The sequence below is a fragment of the Puma concolor genome, chromosome D1 (genome assembly GCF_028749965.1).
Source record: "Puma concolor isolate L17-30 chromosome D1, mPumCon1.1.hap2, whole genome shotgun sequence".
Taxonomy (NCBI): domain Eukaryota; kingdom Metazoa; phylum Chordata; class Mammalia; order Carnivora; family Felidae; genus Puma; species Puma concolor.
The window spans coordinates 99,756,835-99,775,494 of NC_141676.1; the positions used below are offsets into that span (position 1 = coordinate 99,756,835).

General features: G+C 54.6%; 1 protein-coding gene and 1 long non-coding RNA gene across 4 annotated transcripts in view; one reads left to right on the forward strand and one right to left on the reverse strand.

The window, feature by feature from the left end:
• Window positions 1-18,660, forward strand: part of NECTIN1 (nectin cell adhesion molecule 1) — a 93,970-nt gene that overhangs the window by 63,785 nt on the left and 11,525 nt on the right. The gene's annotated exons all lie outside the window — the stretch shown is intronic.
• Window positions 1-18,660, reverse strand: part of LOC147576927 (uncharacterized) — a 253,624-nt gene that overhangs the window by 1,571 nt on the left and 233,393 nt on the right. Inside the window, exons 5-7 of the long non-coding RNA XR_015241302.1 lie at window positions 17,220-17,347; window positions 16,155-16,255; window positions 14,947-15,147 (exon numbers count right to left, since the gene is read on the reverse strand). This is a non-coding gene — a long non-coding RNA (uncharacterized LOC147576927). The remainder of the gene's footprint in view (window positions 1-14,946; window positions 15,148-16,154; window positions 16,256-17,219; window positions 17,348-18,660) is intronic.

An 18,660-nucleotide genomic window follows, 5' to 3' on the forward strand; every position in this document is an offset into this window, starting at 1 on the left:
AACTTGGCTCGTTAGGGTCCTTCTGCCCCAACCTCAACCCTCGGCCCTGTCCCCACATCCCCACCCTCAGCACAGCAGAGGACCAAACGCTGGGGACAGGGGTCCTGGGGTCCTGGGGACAGGACCTGTCCAGGTGGCTAAGGTCCCCCTGGGTGTGCCCACCATTGCCCTACCTCAGCTGTGGAACAGGACTAAGATAGCTGGGCACCCAGAGCTGCTTTCTGGATACCGTGGAGGCCTCTTTCCCTTCCTCTTTACCTTGACCACTCTGCTTGCCGATGGTTAAGAGAATGAACTTGAAGAACTTGAGGGTTGCATCCTTCACTCACGCGTGCATTCATTCGTTTGGCCACTCTGGGCCAGGCCCTGTGAGATACTGTGATAGTCCCACCCAGAGTCCCCGCTTTGAAAGAATTCAGAGGCTCTAGGGGTCCCAAATTCCAAAACAGCCAGTGCCTGCTGGCCACAGGTTGGAGCAGAGCTGTGTGCGAAGCCCTATGATAGCACAGAACGGGAATGGCTCATTTTGCTTGGGAAGGTCTGAAAGGTTTGATGGAAGATGTGACGATTTCCCCCTGGGCCTGAAGGATGTGCAGGAGTTCTCCGGACCAGAGGTGTGTTAAGAGCATCCCAGGCTAACTTGAGACTTTAGCATCTTATATCAGTTCTAAAAGAGATCATTCAGTCCAACACATTTAGCACGGTGAGAACAGAAGCCTAGAGGAGGAAACTAAGGCTTGGCGACCAGACCAGCAGAGAGCACACGCTGAACATGCTCTGGGCCAGAACCAGAGCCAGGTGTTGAGAGCAGTGGGGGGTGGGGGGGAGGAAGCCAGGGAAGGGGGTGGCACCCCCCTGACTGGAGAATGCTAGAGCTGACACCACTTTCGATTCACCCACGGAGCAGAGCGAACCCCCGCGGGTGATCAGCTGGGCTCGTGGGCGCCACATTTGGTGTGTTCAGTGGAAAAGATGGTACAATTCTGGCTCCAGTTCCCGTGTGCATTTTCTTCCACGCCACCAAGCAATAAACTCAATTCTGACACTATGGACCCGGAAGGAGCATCGGATCCCACAGGCCAGGGGCTCAGTCCCATAAGACTGACTGTCCCCGACTCCAACGCCAGGGTCAACTGCAGGATGCCACCTGTGCCTCTGACCGACTGGCTATAAATCAGAGAGGTTCCTTGGGTTCGGATAATTTGCGAGAGTGGCCCACAGAACGTAGGAAGCCAGTTAACTCAGTAGATCACCTGTTTATTATAAACGGCTGTAACTCATGGAAGAGCCGCCTAGGGCAAGGTGCATGGGAAGGGGCTGGGAGCTTCTCTTCCCGCACCTGCGGGTGTTCACCAACCCGGAAAGCTCTCGAATCCCGTCCCTTTGGGTATTTATGGAGGCCTCGTTACACAGGCCTGATTGACTGACTTATCGGCCACTGGCAACTGAACTCAGTCTCCAGCCCCTCCCTTCTCCCTGGAGGTCAGAGGTGGGGCGGAAAGTTCCAAACTTCTAATCACGTGGTTGGCTCCCCCGGCAGCCAGCCCCCATTCTTAGGTGTTTTCCAAACTTCATTAACTTAAACCCAGGTGTGGCTGAAAGGATTTCTTCTGAGCATCAAGACACCTTTTATGGCTCTTATCGCTTAGGAAATTCCAAGGGTTGTAGGAGCCTTGTGCCAGGAACCAGGACAAAGACCAAATGCGTGCTTCTTATTATAAATCACAATATCACGGGTGATATCTGCCATGCTTTTGAAGAATGGGAGGTAGGTGGGTCAGGGGCAAGGCCTCCTGTGCAAGCTGGAGGGGAGCCCCGGCTCCTGGAGGCACCTCTGCCCTGCCCCCAGGGCCAGATACTTTTGGGGAGCAATCCTTGGGCACCACCCTGGTACTGACTTCTGTGGCCCCCCAAGCCCTATTTTCTCCCCTGGTCTGCAGGCCTGACGGGAGAGCCAGGCCAATCCTCACTCTAGCTCCACACTCAACCTCCAAATGAGAAGCTGCAGGCCCTGCCCTCTTCCCTCCCCTCCGCACACACACTCCACTGCCTGGGGCCTCATCCAAGCTGGCCCCTCCGGCCTGGTGCATCCAAGCTCATCTTGAACTCTGCTAGGAAGGGCACAGGAATAGCCTTGTTTGGCTCGAGAACCAGCTCCAGGGCACCATCCGCACACATCACTGGCTCCATCGGGCCAGGGAACAGACCCAAATCACTCGGGGGTTAAAAACACAAATATTCAGGCCCCACCCCAGATGAAGAAGGTCAGAGCCTCTGGGGGTTGGACCCAGACAGGTGTATTCTCAACAAGCTACCCAGGAGATTCTAATGGTGTGGAGGCAGAGGCCACCCCAGGTGTCAATCATGAGGAAGAAGCAGGTCCTGAGATAGGAGACTGGATCCAGGGGTGGCTAGGTGGGCGATGCAGTGGATAAGCACTTAAGAGCTTGGGGTGCCAAATACGCTATTTATTGTCATGACAAGATCATCGCCATCATCATCACCTCTGAGACCTGGGACCCTGGGTGCTAGTGACTGTAGTGGAGGCCAGTACCTGGAGGCAAGTACAGAGCCAGGAGGGAGCCATACCTGTAGTCCTCATGAGGCAGGCTTTCTGGTTTCAGACCCTTCCTGGGCACCCGGTCTCTGGGCACATGCCAGAAGGCCAAGCGGGCTTCTGAGTTAAAAGCCCAGGCAGGAGGTCCAACAGGCCCTCCTTGAATGGAGATTCTTGCTCCACAGTGTGACCACCTTGGAAGCAGTGGGTGTGCTTTATGAAGGACAGTAACAGCCCCCTTAGATGAAGGGGGACACGCTGAGAGAGGCAGAGGGGAGGATGGCAGGCCTGTGCCCTGCAAGCCCTTTACTCCCGCTGCCTGAGGACTGGCCCCGAGGACCCCTGGAGGCCCTCTCTGAACAGGGTATACTATTCCCCAGGAAGCAGGCCTTTTGGGGGATGGCTGACTCAGAGCCCAGCAAGCTGGGGTCCCCTCGGCCTGAACTCCTCACACCCACTCTCCCCTCACTTAGTGCCCAGCTCCTTTCTGCTGTGCCATGCTCCCAGGATCCTCAGGCCTGAGAGCGCCTCCATGGCCAGCAAGTCAGCAAGTACTCGAACCATACGAGCTGCCTTGCCCATAGGCTGGAAGCCCCTTGAAGGCTAGAATCAGGGCTTATTCATCCGCAGCACCTAGCCCGGGGCAGGCACACAGTGAGTGCTCAATAAAGGTTGAACACAACTAAATGTTATCAAAGCGAGAGTCAAAAAGACCTTGTAGGTGGAATGACCCAACCTCCCTTAAGGCAGGGTTTTGCTTCAAGCATCCCAGGTACCTCTGGGGACGGGCAGCTCACTACCTCTCGAATTAAGCCCCACCATCATATGGCAACTCCTCTACTCGGACAAAATTCCCCTCCACTAAGTTTTACCCACTGGTCCAAGTATTTCCCTGAGAAGCTGGCCTGGCCTTCTTAGGACAGTCCTTCAAATATTTGGAGATGGTTAGTCCTGGCCAAACTTCTTCCCCATGTGTTTATCCCTCTGCTCGAAACATCAGGCCACTTAGCAACACATCTGTTAGGAGCCTGGACTTGAGTCAGGCAAACCTGGGTTCAAGTCTTGGCTCAGGTGACCAGTAGCTGTAGAAAAGCATTATCACAATGCCCAGCATAGAGCAAGCTCTCAAAGCCACATCAAAAATCCCAGGTACCAGGGCGCCTGGATGGCTCAGTCAATTAAGCATCCGAGTTCGTCTCAGGTCATAATCTCATGGTTTGTGAGTTCAAGACCTGCATCCGGCTCTGTGCCGATAGCTCAGAGCCTGGAGCCTGCTTCAGATTCTGTGTGTGTCTCTCTCTCTCTGCCCCTCCCCTGCTCACGCTCTCTCTCTCTCTCTCTCTCAAAGATAAAATAAATGTTTAAAAAATAATAAAAATAAATAAATTTTAAAAATCCCAGTTACCTATGGACTTTGGACTCTATGGACTTTGGACTCTATGGACTTTTGTCCTCATCACAAGTGCACTCCTTAATCCCCATCACCTATTTAACCCATCCCCCCCACCTGCCTCTACCTATGGACTTTGGGTGGTCATAATGTATCAGAAGTTTATTGATTGTAACAAAATGGATTATAACAAATGTACCACTCTTGTGCAACAAAATGGATTATAACAAATGTACCACTCTTGTGCGAGATTTTGGTAGTAGGGGAGGCTGTACATAATGGGGTCACAGGGTATATGGGAAATATCTATATCTTCCACTCAATTTTGCTGTGAACCTAAAACTGCTCCTAAAAAATTGTCTTTAAAAAAAAAAAAAACATAATCTGATACTCCAGCTCTTTGGAAAAACAACACATAACCAGCTCCCTCTCATTCTGAGGACCAGGGATAAAATAGTCTTCCCTGGAACTGATCTGACCAGCAGGGGATGGGAGATGGAGGGGTGGAAGGATTGTCTGAGTGTCCTCCCTGAACCTGGCTTATTCCTCTTACACCGTGGATATACACAACCCAGCTGACCTCAATAATAGTGGTCACATGAAACACCTGGTGGCGTGGGCTCCATCCTGGTGGTTAAGTTTCTGGGTGGGTGGATGGATGGATGGATGGATGGATGGATGGATGGATGGATGAGTGGATGGATGGATGGATGGATGGATGGATGGATGGATGGGTGGATGGATGGATGGTTTGGATGGACAGATGGACGGATGAATGGGTGGATGGATGGATGGGTGAGTGGGTGGGTGGATGGGTGGGTAGATGGGTGAGTGGATGGATGGATGGTTTGGATGAATGGACGGATGCATGGGTGGATGGATGGATGGCTGAGTGGATGGATAGGTGAGTGGATGGATGGGTGAGTGGATGGATGGATGGATGGATGGATGGATGGATGGATGGATGGATGGGTGGGTGGATGGATGGATGGGTGAGTAGGTGGGTGGATGGGTGGGTAGATGAATGAGTGGATGGATAGGTGAGTGGATGGATGGGTGGATGGATGAGTAAACCTTTGAGTCTTTTTCATGTGTGCTATTTCTAAGCAGATCTCTCTTATTCAGTACTTGTACTGTCTATTTTTCCCTCTAAATGTGGTGATTTCTCTGCTATCCATTTATCTTAATGATCTGGGTCAGTATTTCAGCCCATTGTGGTCCTTTTAGACGATTCTATCATCAGTTCAGTTCACAGCAGACATTTGTTGAAACCCTGGTGAAAGGAAAGAGGAAGGCTTCAGGGTCCAACTGACCTTGATTCCATCCCTAGTTGTACCATTTATCAGCTGTGTGGACCTAAGGCAAGTTGCTTGCCTTCCCTGAGCTTTATAACTCAAGCTACATGAATTGACTGCTGAGATGAATAAAAACAGTTGTATATAGAGAAAGTTATTTGTAAAGCAGATAATAGTGGCACCTACCACAGAAGGCTGCTGCAGGGATTAAAGGAGAATCATCCCTTTGTAAAGCACTTGACACAATGCCTGGAACAGAGCGAGTGCTCAGCCAAGTTAAGTGGGGATAGAATTATCTCTTACTATTATTTCCACCCCTGCCTATCTGCCCTAAGCAGCAAACTACAGCAGGGAAACGGAACCTGTCATGGAAATGACATCAGGTTTTAGGACACTTGCCAAGTCCCAGCTAGTTGCCCAGCTCTGGGGCTTCCTGGCTCGGTGGTGACCACATTATTTGCATCGTCCCATAATACCTGCCATCTTGTGGGAGGGACAAGGGCATAGAGAAAGCTAGGATGTGTCCCTCAGAGGCAGGACCCTGACTGAGGCCCCTGAGGCCATGTTTACTCCGGGGAAAAAGCTTCCAGTGTGTCCTCCAGAGTGATATCTGCAGAAATGCCCCAGGAGGCTCCCGACGTGGGAAGCAAGAGGATGGGCATTGGTTTCCACCTGTTTTACCCACCAAGGCTCCATGTAAGGTTTTAGTTCTTTGTTGTTTTTAACTTTTTGTATTTTTTTTAAGGTGAGGGATACCATACCAACAACAGAGTATACCAATGTTAAAATTTTTTTTATTTTGAGAGAGACAGAGACAGCGCGAGTGGGAGAGGGACAGAGAGAGAGGGAGAGAATCCCAAACAGGTTCCACACTGTCGGCGGGGAGCCCGATGTAGGGCTCGAACTCAGGAAACCGTGAGATCATGACCTGAACTGAAACCAACAGTCGGACGCTTAACTGACTGAGCCACCCAGGTGACCCTAGAGCGTACCAATCTTAAGGGTACAGCTGCACACGTATACACCCACGTCACCACCCCCTCAGACAAGACACAGACAGTCACTCAAGCTCCCTCCCAGACAATACTCCTATTTTGGAAATTTGCATGAATGGAATCGTACAAAGTATACAATTACTTGTCTATCTGGCTTCTTTCACTCCATATGATATCTGTGAGATATATCCACGTGGAGTGTTTTTGCGTGCTGTGTAATATCGCATTGTGTGAATATATTGCAATATATTACTTCTATGCTGTCATCAATAGATACTGTGTGTGTTGTTTCCGGTTTGGGCCAATTATGAATAAAGTTGCTACAGCATTCTTATATGTAACTTTCGGGCACACGACGTTCATTGCTGTTTTGGTATATACTTCGGAGTAGAATGAGGATTAGCAGATACAACCAAACAGTCTTCCAAAGTGGTTGTGCCAATATATGCCCCCATCAGGAGAATATGAGGGGGTCTAGTTACTCAACTTCCTTGCCTAGGCATGATACCATCTGGTCTTTCTGTTGTAGCAATTCTGGCAAGGGCGTAGTGGCATCCCATTGTGATTTTTATTTGCCTTTCTCTGATGACTAAGAATGTCAAGCACATTTTCGTATGACTATCTGATAGTTGGGGTTTTGAAAGGACTTTAAAAAAAAAAAAAGCTTGAAGATGCATTGTCATGCGTTCCCAGGAGGAGGGGTTGGTGTCCATCCAGCTATGCTGTGACCCTCCTCAGGTGTCTGTTCTGGGGGGCCCAGGAGGCACTGGGGAGGCAGGACAGGATGGGGAGAGCCAGAAGTGGAGGGAGGATGGTGTGTCTCTGGAGGAGCCCCCGAGTAGCAGGAAGGAAGGGCCAGCGATCAGGAAATGCCAATCCTGACACAAAACAGGGTGATGCCCTGTGGCCACGATGAGGTGTTGAGGTGCCATAATGGCCACGCTGGGTGGGGCCAGCTGGGAAACCTTCCTCTGCTGCCTGGATTGACTCCTAAGCAATGCGGGCTTCCTGGGGTTTCACAAGAAGGGCAGGGGACGGTGAGCCACACCCAGATGCAGTTTTCACTGATGGCTGTGATGGGTTGGAGGGATGTCAGAGCCCGAGGACGGGCAAGAGGCAGGTAGACACTGGGAAGAGCCTTGGACTGGGACTGGGGCTCTCCTTCCATCGTGGCCACTTCCCCAGCAAGGCTCTTCACCTGAGCCCATGCCTACCTGCATGGAGAACCAAGAGCCTGGAGGATGGGAGCTTGGCAGCCTCTCCCGGACACCACGTGGGGCTGGGGTAGCAGGTCCCCCAGAGCTCCCCGGCAGGACAGTGATGAGTCACCACACTCCATCCATCACCTCTATCTACTACAAGTGATCCTGAGACCAGGTGTCCAGGGTGCTGGTGGCCAGGGAAGCTTCCAGAAGAGTCCGGCCTGCTGGAGCAGTGGGAGCATGTGGGAGGGTGGACAGCAGCCCGTTGGGCTGTTCTCACCTCCCTTGCTGCTGAGCCTCCCTGCTCTGCCCTCCTCTGCACAGAAGTGAAGAATCTGCCTTGCTAACGGAGCAAAGACCTACCTGAGCAGAGCAGAGAAGGGGTCCCCAACAGAGAAGATCACAATGAGAATGGGTGAGAATGTCTCTTCTGACAACCCACTTAGGGAGTACCAGGGTCGGGGGAAGGCCAGAACCCCAAGAAGGACTGTGGCCGCTGTCTGTCTGTCTCCAGGGTTTTCCTCCAGAGAAGGAAAAAGTTGGGGGGTTTGATCAGTGAGAAGTGCTGGTCCCTTACAAACAGCTCTTTCAGGAGGCATCCCAGCCCCCCATTGGGCACCGGGGCCCCCAGCTGGCTGGTCCTGGCCTTCCTACAGGCTCCAGATAAAGACAGCACACAGGGCCACCCTGGTTGGGAAGGCTCACCATCTAACGTCTGCCCCTCCTCCTGCGTGTTTTCTGCCATCACCTTCCAGCTACCGGATTCTCTGTCCTGAAGCCTGGGCGTTTGGTTGTCACCCCCGTGCCCTGTGCTTTGGTCCCTACAGCACAACACATGCGGGTCCCAAGCAAGACATTCACCTACCTGTTTTAGAATTATAAGTCACTAACACCAGAGGAACCTCAAAGATCATTTGCCCCAATCCTCAAATGGGGAAGTTGAGTCCTAGAAGGCTAATAACCGTAAGAATTCCTTACCGTTACGTAATGTTTGGAAATTACAGAATGACCCAAGGGCTTCTACTGATTAGCTAAGACTTACAATATCGCTCACTAAGTGCCTGGCACTATTCAAAGGACTTTATGATAAGAAGTCCTTACCTCAGCCTTGGGAGGTAAGGTAGTATTCGTGCCATCATCCCAAGACACAGAAACGAAGACATGAAGGGAGCTGCTGAGTGACAGAGTCGGCTGGCACGGGAAGGGGGCGGCCTGGCCGCAGAAGCTGTGTCTCTAACCGCTTTACAGCGTGCGCACTGCCTGCCACCATCAAGACCCTGAAGATCAGAGCCACGTCCTGACGACAGGGTAGGAGGAGGGCCAGGAGAAGGGGCCACACCAGCCTAACGCACGGGGGGGTCCTGGGCCTGACACAAGTTTCAGTACGCCCACAAAGCAGCAAGTGCCCCAGGCGGGTACAACCGGGCTTGTGGGAACCATGTTTGCTATCAGATGGAGTCATCCGAGGCAGGCGGGGCTCCCGGGAAAAGGTTTCCTGGAAAAAGATAGTACCAAAGATGACGTTGCAAAGCGGAAATGATCTGCAAAAGCCGTCAAACGCCCAGCACCGGGAGGACCTCCATGCAAACGTGTGCAGCAGGAATCGACCAGACGAGGCCAGGCCCCTTGGGCTGCAGGAAGGGAAGCTCTGTGCCCCAGGATTCTCACGGCCAGCTGGGGAGGCAAGCAGGAGGCAGGTCCTCCCGGCCCCATTTAGCTGATGATTAACCAGAGGCTCAGGAAGTTCAGTGTCTTGCCCAAAGTCACACAGGTGGTGAGGAGGCGACTCATAACTTGGACCCAGGCCTTCTGACGCCAAGCCAAGTGCTCTTTGCAACGTACCGAACTTCACATTAAAAAGAACCAAAATGCCACCGTGCCTCACGATTTCGCAATGGTTTGTAACTTGCAAAACACACTGAACACACACACAGTCCCATCCGAGGTCGTGCTCCAGGGCCTTAAAGCACAGCCCAGACACCTGCGAACACTGGCGGGCAGGCCTGCTTCTGGGGTTACACAGGCCTGGGTGCAGCCACCAAATCTGTGTCGTGTTAGCTTGGCGATTTGAGACCAGGAGTATAAAACGGAGATGAGAACCCCTATTTCAAGGGCCACCATGAGGGGTAGGTAGGGAAAAACTGAGGAACCTATGCACAGGAAATACCCTCTCCGTGCCACCCCCACCCAGCCCCACGCCCCCACCCAAGTCTCACAGCCCAGTCCCCATCAGACGTCCTCCAGCATGTCTTCCAGGAAGGACCTGGAGCCCAGGTGTCCCCACTTCTCTCTTTGAGATTGTTTTCCCCTGGGGAAAACAGATGACTCAAATCATCTCTCTGAGGCGTCCCATGGTGTCACTCATAGAACTTGCTGGAACTAAGCTGGCCTGCTCCTCCTCGCCTTCCTAGATGTGTCCAGGTCTTGAGTCCTCCAGAATTCTGGAGTCTTCTGTGCCCCCTAGGGTTTCGAAGCTCATCGCCAACCTGCCCCAACACACCCCCTCTAAGAACCAGAGCCCCTCCTGAGTGGAGGGGTTCTGTGCCTGCCACCTTGGCAAGGCCCAGAGAAAAGCCATTAAGGGTCATTACATTTTAGCATGAGCATTTTCATATCTAAATCCCCTCTCGTTTCAATAACTCCACATGGTGCTGTGGTTACTCTCATTCTACATTTGATGTGGGAGATTTTCTACAAGGAGAGGCTGTGATGTGGGGTCCTGAGATGATGGAGGGCCCCCTGCCTGGGATGGACAGACTGCTAGACCATCAACACTCATCACCCCCAGGGAGACTGCCCCTTGGCTTCCTGCCTTTGTTTTGGGAGTTCTACCCTTTCTGGTCCCCTGCCCTCCTAGCCCCTCCTAGGAGCCTTGAGACCCCCATCCCCACCCCAGTCTGTCATGCTAATATGCCCTTTGGGGGAAGTGAGGCCTCCACTGTCCCTGCTGAAGGCCATTAATTCCAGAATCACCTCTGGCCACCTCCTAAGTACCTTGCAAATGTGGGCCACCCTTACCTCCAGTTTGGTGGGGGCAGAACAGGAGCGGGGTGGGGCCTGAAGCTGAAGCAGCTGTACCCCAGGGGCCTCCCCATGTGAATCCCAGCCAGGGTGGTCACTACCTCGAGGCACCTTTGAAAAAGCCACTTTTCTCTTAGGCCTCAGTTTTCTTACCTGTAAAACAGTGACAGTGGTCCATATTCTATTTTCTAGGATTATACCAAAGACATCAGAAAACAGCTGAAAAGCCCTACGTAAATCCTGAAGTTCAGTGTGGATGTAAAGAATCCTCCTTATGTACTGACCTTTCAAAATCACCTCCCACCAAGGCACCATCAGGGCCCTGCTAGAACACCTCCAATGACAGGGACCTCACTTCCTTCCAGGGAAGCCCAAGCTTTCTGCCAGCAGCACTTGACCTTCGGACATTCCTAGTGAGTCTGTGGCTGGATGACAAATTACATTAGGAGAAGAAATAGCTTCTCCGTGAACTTGGCCACTCCTGTGTTCTTATATTGCCTGTTCTTTTTTTTTTTTAATGTTTATTTATTTTTGAGAAAGAGAGATGGAGTGACGGAGTGCAAGCGGGGGAGGGGCAGAGAGAGGGAGGGAGACAGAATCTGAAGCAGGCTCCAGGCTCTGAGTTGTCAGCACAGAGCCCGATGTGGGGCTCCAACTCTCGAGAAGGGTGAGATCATGACCTGGGCCGCAGTCAGAAGTCAGGCGCCTAACCGACTCAGCCACCCAGGGGTCCCTATTGCCTGCCTGTTCTTATTTTCCTAGTAACGTTCCTTTTGAAAAATGCTCAGCTTGTCCCAGTGGAATAAAGTGACAGAATGACCTGGCCCTACGGGTAGTAATTGGCGTGGCAAGAAGTTCAGGCTGGCAGGGCCACGTGGCATGGGGAGAGGGGGTCGAGGACCCCCACCCCCACCCCAAAGTCAGGGCCTGTTGAGAGGGTCATCAGGAAGAGAAGAGCCTGTAAGAGGTACAGCCCTTCACAGGCCATCCTCAATCCACACGGGGGAAGCCCTGGGCCTCGTGGGGTGGGTGAGGAATTCCTTGGGTACCACCAAGACCGGGAGGGAGTGATGGGCCCCCTTGAACGGGCAGCAGGGGGCTCAGAGGACAGGCTGTTTCTGAGACCTGGGGTAGTGTGTATTTTGGAGTGGGGGAGGGGCAGTCAGACTGTTTCTTACCCCCGCCCTCCCTACCACCACTTACACCGCAGACCGACCATGCCCTGTGGGGTGGAGGCAGATAAATGGTTTCCCTGTGCCCCCAGCCCTACCCCCTGGCTGCATACCCCTCACTCATCCCCTCCCTCAGAGAGGGATGGGGGTCAGGTCCCTGCCTGGCAGGATCCCCATCAGAGAGATAGTCCTCCTCCCCCTAGGAATGTGCGTGAAATCTCAGTAACTCTCTCCAGCTGGTCCTGACCTTGGAGGCGGCTCTGACAAACCCTGTGGTGGGGGTGAGCTTCTGGGAAAGTGAGCCTCTTCAGGATCCTTTTTTCTCCTAATGACAACTCAAGGTGTGAAGAGCCGGTGGGAGGGGCTGGGAGGCCTGGTGACACGGGGGAGAACATTCCAGATGGCCGAACATGGTGGGCAGAGTGCCATAGTCTCTCACACTGCACATGCTCACCCAGAGTGGGAGGCCCTGACCCCTTGTCCTAGAGCCCGCGCACGGCCCTACGCAAGTTGGGGTCTGTGGGTCACAACTGGCAAAGTATAGGGAAAGCTGAGGGCAAGGCTAAGAGGCCAACAGGCACGATTAGAGCAGAGGTCGGAGCCCCGGCTGCCTGGGATTTGCCCAAGGAGCAGACATGTCCCTGCCCTCCTAGAAACAAAGCTTCCTAGCAGTAAGTAAGCACAGGCACCGGCTAAGGGCCTGAACATCCATTACCTCACTTACACCTGACAGCAACCCTGTTATTCCCATTTTACAGGTGAAGACACTGAGGCTCAGAAGGTTTCATAATTGCCCAAGATTATACAGCTACGTAAGCGGCAAACTCAAGACAGCTGGCCTGTCTTCCTCCGCAGATATACCTAGAAATGGAGGCAGCAGAGGCCAGGAAAAAGGCCCGAGTCAGGGTCCTCGAGGGGGCGGGTCAGAGCACTGCCCTGAGGAAGGGGATGCCTGGGTTCCTGTCCCATATCCATCACCAGTGAGCTGCGTGACCCTGAGCATTTTCCTAAATTTCTCTGAGCCTCCACTTACCCACCTGGCAACAGAGGCAAAGGGGTGGAGGCTCAAATGAGATCATTGAAGTAAAAGTGCATGCGTACGATAAAAGTGATACGCCAGTGTGGCCTCGGGGGTAACAGGGCCCATGGGGTTTGGGTAAGGACGCCAAGCTTCCAGGGACCAACATCATCACTGTCATTATCAGCACCAACATCGCCGTCAGCAACAACATCATCACCATCAATTTACATTTATTGAATACTAATAACAAAACTACTGACCACGTATTACATGCCAACTATGTGCCAATCACTGTGCCGAGTACCTTCCATAATCCGCGTCTGCTCGAGACAGGCGGAACGGAAGTCAGGGGCGAGGGAGATGAGAGGGAGGGCTACGACAACCTGGAGCCTCCAGGCTCCAACTAGGAGGTCTGAAGAAGGTGACCGCAAAGGGACCGCCACCTGGGTTCAGAACCTAGCAAATTCTGTGGCCGAAGAGAAAAAGGCTATTTGCGCTAATCCTGATACACACCAGGGCAGATACAGGGCTGAAGTGCAACGCAGTCCAAGGCAGAGGGAGCGACCCGGAGCCCACCCCAGGGAAGAGGCAGGCGGGGGACTCCCCCAGCTTCAACCCCAGCACCAGCCGAGGGCCACCTCAGGCTATAAGCTAACGGGCCAGGCCTCCTGCCTCTATAGCCCAAGGGAAGGCCAAGGCAGAGGCCTGGCTGAGTCCAAGGTAACCACTGGCTGGCTACATCAGTTCCAGGCCTCTGGGTGGGTTCCCTCACCTCCCTGGGTCAGAGGAAAATGCCTCCCGTAGGGGCCGAACTGGAGAAGAGAGGGATACGTCTGCTCCCGGGCAAAGGGGAGGAGATTTCCACAATCTCCAAGTGGGGCACTACAGCAACCACCCAGGAGTCCCAGGAAGGAAGAATTGAAGAGAGAGAGAGACGCAGAGAGCTGGAGCAAGCCAGAACGCACAACCAGGCTGTGCGAAGGGATGTGCGGCCCGGCAGGGAGTTCATGCGGGGCCCTGGAGGGCAGGCTGGGAGCTTGGTCTCGATGCCAAGGCCACAGGGCTACAGGGATACCAGTGCTGGTTCCCTAGTGCAGAGGGCTGTGCCAGAAGCTCCCTGCCCCTCACTGTCCCAGGCTCAGTGGTGCCCTGGCCTGTGCGGTCAGAAGCCCCCTATCGCCTGTGGATCAGGACCTGTATTCTCACAGTTGATATTCTGTACGGCGACAAGATTAAAATGGATCTTGGGAGCCCTGCCTCCGTCTGGCACTTAGAAATGCGGGGTACCCATGAGACTGCTGGGGGGCCTTCAGACCTTCCCGAGAGGGGAGAGTGGTCCAGAGCGCCCTCGCTCAAGCCCTTGCCACCCGCCTCTGGCCATCGGGAAGGAGCCACTCCTGCACACCTGGGCTGGGGAAATAGCCAGATGGACTCTGACCCACCAGGCAGGCCCTAAGCAGTATAAACAGCCCCTCCTCCACCGGCCTGTCCTACCTTGGGGCACTGGGGCCAAATCCAGACACCAGCCTCCTCTAAACTCCTGGTCCCCCAGAAACACCTGTTGTGCCTGCGTCACAGGATGCTGATGGTGCCCCCCCCCCCCCCCAGGACAGCTCTGTGAGCAGAAGGGCCGGGTGCTGCCCCGAGAGGCTCATTAAGAGGCAATCACAAGGGAGCCCTGGTCAGTCCAGCTCCTGAGAAGGCAGTGTTTCTGTCCCCAGGCCGGGGGAGCAGGAGAGAAGGTGCTACATCACTTCCGGGTAAAATCTAAACCTCTGAGTGGGGTCTGCCTCCACCCCTGCCCCAGATTCCTGTCCTGCCCGTCTCCCCTTGCATCCCATTTCCCAGCAGATCCAGTCCTTGGAATTTCCTTCATACAGCCCACGTTTCACACACGTGTCCCTGCACCGCTCCTCGCGCTGCCTTCAATGCTCGTCTTCTTTTCTCCTGGTAAACTCCTCGTACGCTTTCAAAACCCTGCTCAAAAGGCGCCTCCTGTGTGAAGCCATGAACTCCCGGAGCTAATCACTCTCTTCTCTACACCTGTCCTGGGCCTTGGACAGACTTGTTTTGAGGAATCACAAAAGACGGTGCTTATTTGTGTACATTTCTGACTCCCCCTCCCCCCCCCCGAGCCAGGGGCAAGCCCCCCAGCACCTGTCACAGCGCTTGGCACCATAGAAGGTGCTCGGGACAAGTTTATTGAACTGAAGGAGGGGCAGTGGGCGGAGCAAGCGAGCACGCTGTGAAGTCACTGACCTGACTGGAATCTAGGTCTGTGTTTATGTCCTACCTGGGGATTTCACTTGCTCAGTCAGAGGGCAGGAAAGCCAGGTGTGATGTCACCATGTGACAGGTGAGAACACGGAGGCTTGGAGATGTCACTGGCGTGGCCCTAGATACAGGCCAGAGGCAGGTGGTCCTTGGGGCCTGAGCCAGGGCGAGGGCAGGCGCTGCCTGGGGAGGGGCTCCTGGGTCACAGAGACACCAGGCCCTGCGGACAAAAGGAGAAAGAGGGATTTCAGAAGTCGACCTTGTCCGATTCCAGCTGTGGCGTTCCTGGCTGTGGGACTCTGGACAACCAACTTGACCTCTGTGAGCTTTCTCAGTAGGATAAGGCCAACACAACCAGCCTCAGCCCAGCACCCAGCCCGCCTCCCAGGAGATGCTCTCCGGATCCTCCTCCCTCGCACACTGATCCCCCCCTCTCCCAGGCCCTGCACTCCAGCCCCAGCCAGGCCCGGCTGCCTGTAGGTGACCAGCCCTGCCCTGAAGCCTGTGGAGCTGGGGCTGGGGGAGCGGATTCGTCCCGGTGTAACCAGAGAATGTCTGAGGGCTCAGTGCCAGGGCTCCAGCTGGGGCCAGTGCTGGGCCCCCACCTCACAGCTGTCAAGGGGAGGCTCAGACACAAAGCAACCCAAGGCGAGGGGGTCGGTAGGGATGTGTCTGCCGAGGGGGGTGGGGGAACCGCTTCTTGCCATACGAGGGACCAGGATTACTAAGAAGACCCGCAGCCTCATCAGGGAATGTCAGACAGATGCAGGTTCTGGTGCCCACCCTGCCACTGACTGGCTGGGTGACCTTGAGCAAATTACTTAACCTCTCTGAGTCTTGTTTTCCTCCTTGAGAGTAACATTTATCTAATTTTACAGGCTTGATGTGAGGATCAAACCAACCCCACATCAGCCCAGGTGCCGGGCCCAGACTTCAGGCCAATCTCTTCTCCTTGTCTTTCCTTAGTCTCCATTTCTCACTCTTCCTCTGCTATTATTTCTTCCACCAGGGGGGCACCCTCCAGGGGGATCAGGCAGGGCCCAGGGGCTCTTGGGATCTTGCACTCCAATTTTGTGAGGGTGGGACATGCAGAGAGGGCAGCTGGGAGGGAACAAAACCAGAGTTATCCACTCTGGTCCTGGCACCTTTGAGGCCTTGCCCACAGCATCCCACCCATTATGATCCTTTCCCCGATGCGCACACTGGCGCGTTCACAATCTCACTTACCATGTTATTGTCTGTACTGTAAGCACGACAGAAGGCCCCTTAGAAGGACAGCTGCCTCCCTCTTCTGCTAAAGTGACTCCAGAGTTCCAGGGGGAGGTCACCTGGAAGCAGGGAGCCGAGGCAGGGCCGATGTGAAACTGTCTCTCCCTCCTGCCCGCATTCCCCCATGGGGTTGCCCCCAAGCCCCATGGTGAGCTGGCTGTGGGAGGAGAGAAACCTGAACCGTGTGAGCCAGACCCGGTACCTGTGCTAATGCCTCTTTGTTCATTTCCCCCACTGCTCTGCCCACCCAGTCCTTTGAAGTGCCAGCCTGCCTCCGCTGTGCAGAGAGGAAACGGGAAGATAGGTTTGGGTTGTGCCCCCAGAAACAGAATTCCCAGGTCCAGTGCAGAGGGGCTGAAGATTCTGTACCCCCTGGTGGGAGCGGAGATTCCAAGGGACAGGCGGGCTCAGAAACTGCCAGCTGCCTTTGTTCAAGCGAGCATTGACTGATTCGTCAACCCTTCCGGAGAACTTCCCACATACTAGGTGCTGTGCAGAGGACTAGGGGGACAGAGGCTAACCAGACACGCGTTCACGGTCATATCAGAAAAGGAAGATGCCCATTCCAGCCAAGGAGAAGGGAGGGTTCCCCCAGAGGACTGGTTGGCCTGGCGAGGAGGGTGCATGAGAGAAAGAGCCTGGCGGAGAGAGGGAGCAGGGGACGCGCCCCCCACCCCCCCCCACCCCCGCCTCGCCACCGCCACTGGGAACTGCAAGTAGCCTGGGTGGGCTGCACAAGCCGAGCCATGGGAAGCACTGAGTCACCTCCTCCAGAATGATCAGGGTCCAGGTCAAAGCCTTGAAGCTCAGACACTTCGCTGGGGCCACGAGGGCCTCTTGGAAAGTTTTAAGCAGGGATGTAGCCTGATGAGTTTTGATTTTAGAAAGATCACTCAGGCTCAGGGTGGAGAAGGGCTCAGAGGGGACAAGACTGGGAGCAGGGAGGCTAGGTCCGCAGCTCAGGGGATGCTGGCGGTGTGGACCGGCGGGGCGGCACAGGGAGCCAGGGAGGCGCAGCCGTACTTGCGAACTGTCCACGAGGCAGAAGGAAGATGAGTGGGACCCAGCGGCGTTCAGAGGCAGGGCCTGTGCCTCTCTGTTGCCCGGCACCAGAACAGTGCCTGGAACGCAGCAGAGGAGCAAAGAAGTGCCTGCAAAACCAAAGGAGAAGCAGAGTTGGAAGACGGCAGGGGAGGAAGCAGGAAGGTTTGAGGATAAAGAAGAAAGGCCAGGAAGGAGGGTGGGGTGGGTACTAAGATGCTACGGTTTGGAGCAAAGGGGGCAGGTTTGTTTAACTGATGGCAGTTATCCCCACCCAGGGGGCTGTGACAGTCAAGAAGAGACGGTGCTGGCACAGGGTCCAGGGTGTCTGGAGTCCCCATGATACACACAGACACTGCCCTCCCAATGGGGCCACAGCCCACCGGCTGGGGATGGACAGGAGCCCAGCCAGAGAGGGGCTGCGGACTCGCTGGGAGCCAGGCTGGTGCTGAGGTCTCCCCCGGGCACCGCCTCAGTCAGGGCACTGGGATGGAGCAGAGAGAGGCGGGTGCTTGTCAATCCCGCTTCAGGAAAATTGGCTCCGTGATGTTTATTGCAAACTGCAATTTAGCATCCCTATTCAGGTGCTCTTGTGTTTAATTATATATAATACGGTGCAGGGAGGAAAGAGGGGAGGAAGCATTTATGATTTTCCCACCAGTCCCTTCCTCCCTGCATGATGTAAGGGTCAGAGGTGAGAAATGGAGCCCAGCAGAGGGAGGGAAAAGAAAGCCTGGCGTGGCCGTGGCCTTGCATGCCAACCTGGGGCAGCAGAGCCGGGCCAGAAAGCAGCGTGTGCTCCCCACTTTCCTGCCATAGACGCCTTTCCAGCAGCCCCGTGGCGTCTCTGCCCTCAGGGACAGCCAGTGGCTCTGGCTCAGGCTGGGAAATCAGTCAACAAACCTTCACAAGCCCCCAGGACGCCTTGCTTTCCCAGGCCCAGAGAGATTGATTTGCCCCACCCACCACAGAGCAGGTGGTGAGGAGCTCCTGCACCCCAGCCCCACTCCTGACCGTGGGGCTAATGCTCCTGGGAGAACAGCCAGGTATGTCCAGACAGCCCCCGGGGCTTAGACGGAGGCCCTCTGAGTTCTTCAGCTTCCACGCTGGACAAACTTGGTTTGCCACCAACCCAGGGTCCCCCTGCAATCTCGGCGTTTCTGCCTTCCCTTCAGTCCTCCCTCCCTCTCCAGAGCTGGGAGGGCAAAGCACCAATTAGTTCATTTGCTTGTTTAATTGGGTAGGGAGGGGAAGAAAATTAAACTCCTCAACAGGAATCTTCCCTGCAGGGCCAGAGATAGAATTAGGGGGTGGGGACCCCCATCTCTGAGCACCCCTCTGCCTGCCCTGGCTCCCCACCCCCCACCCCCATCTCCATGCCCCAGATCCCCAGATCAGAGTCGGAGATTATGGGGCCCTGGGG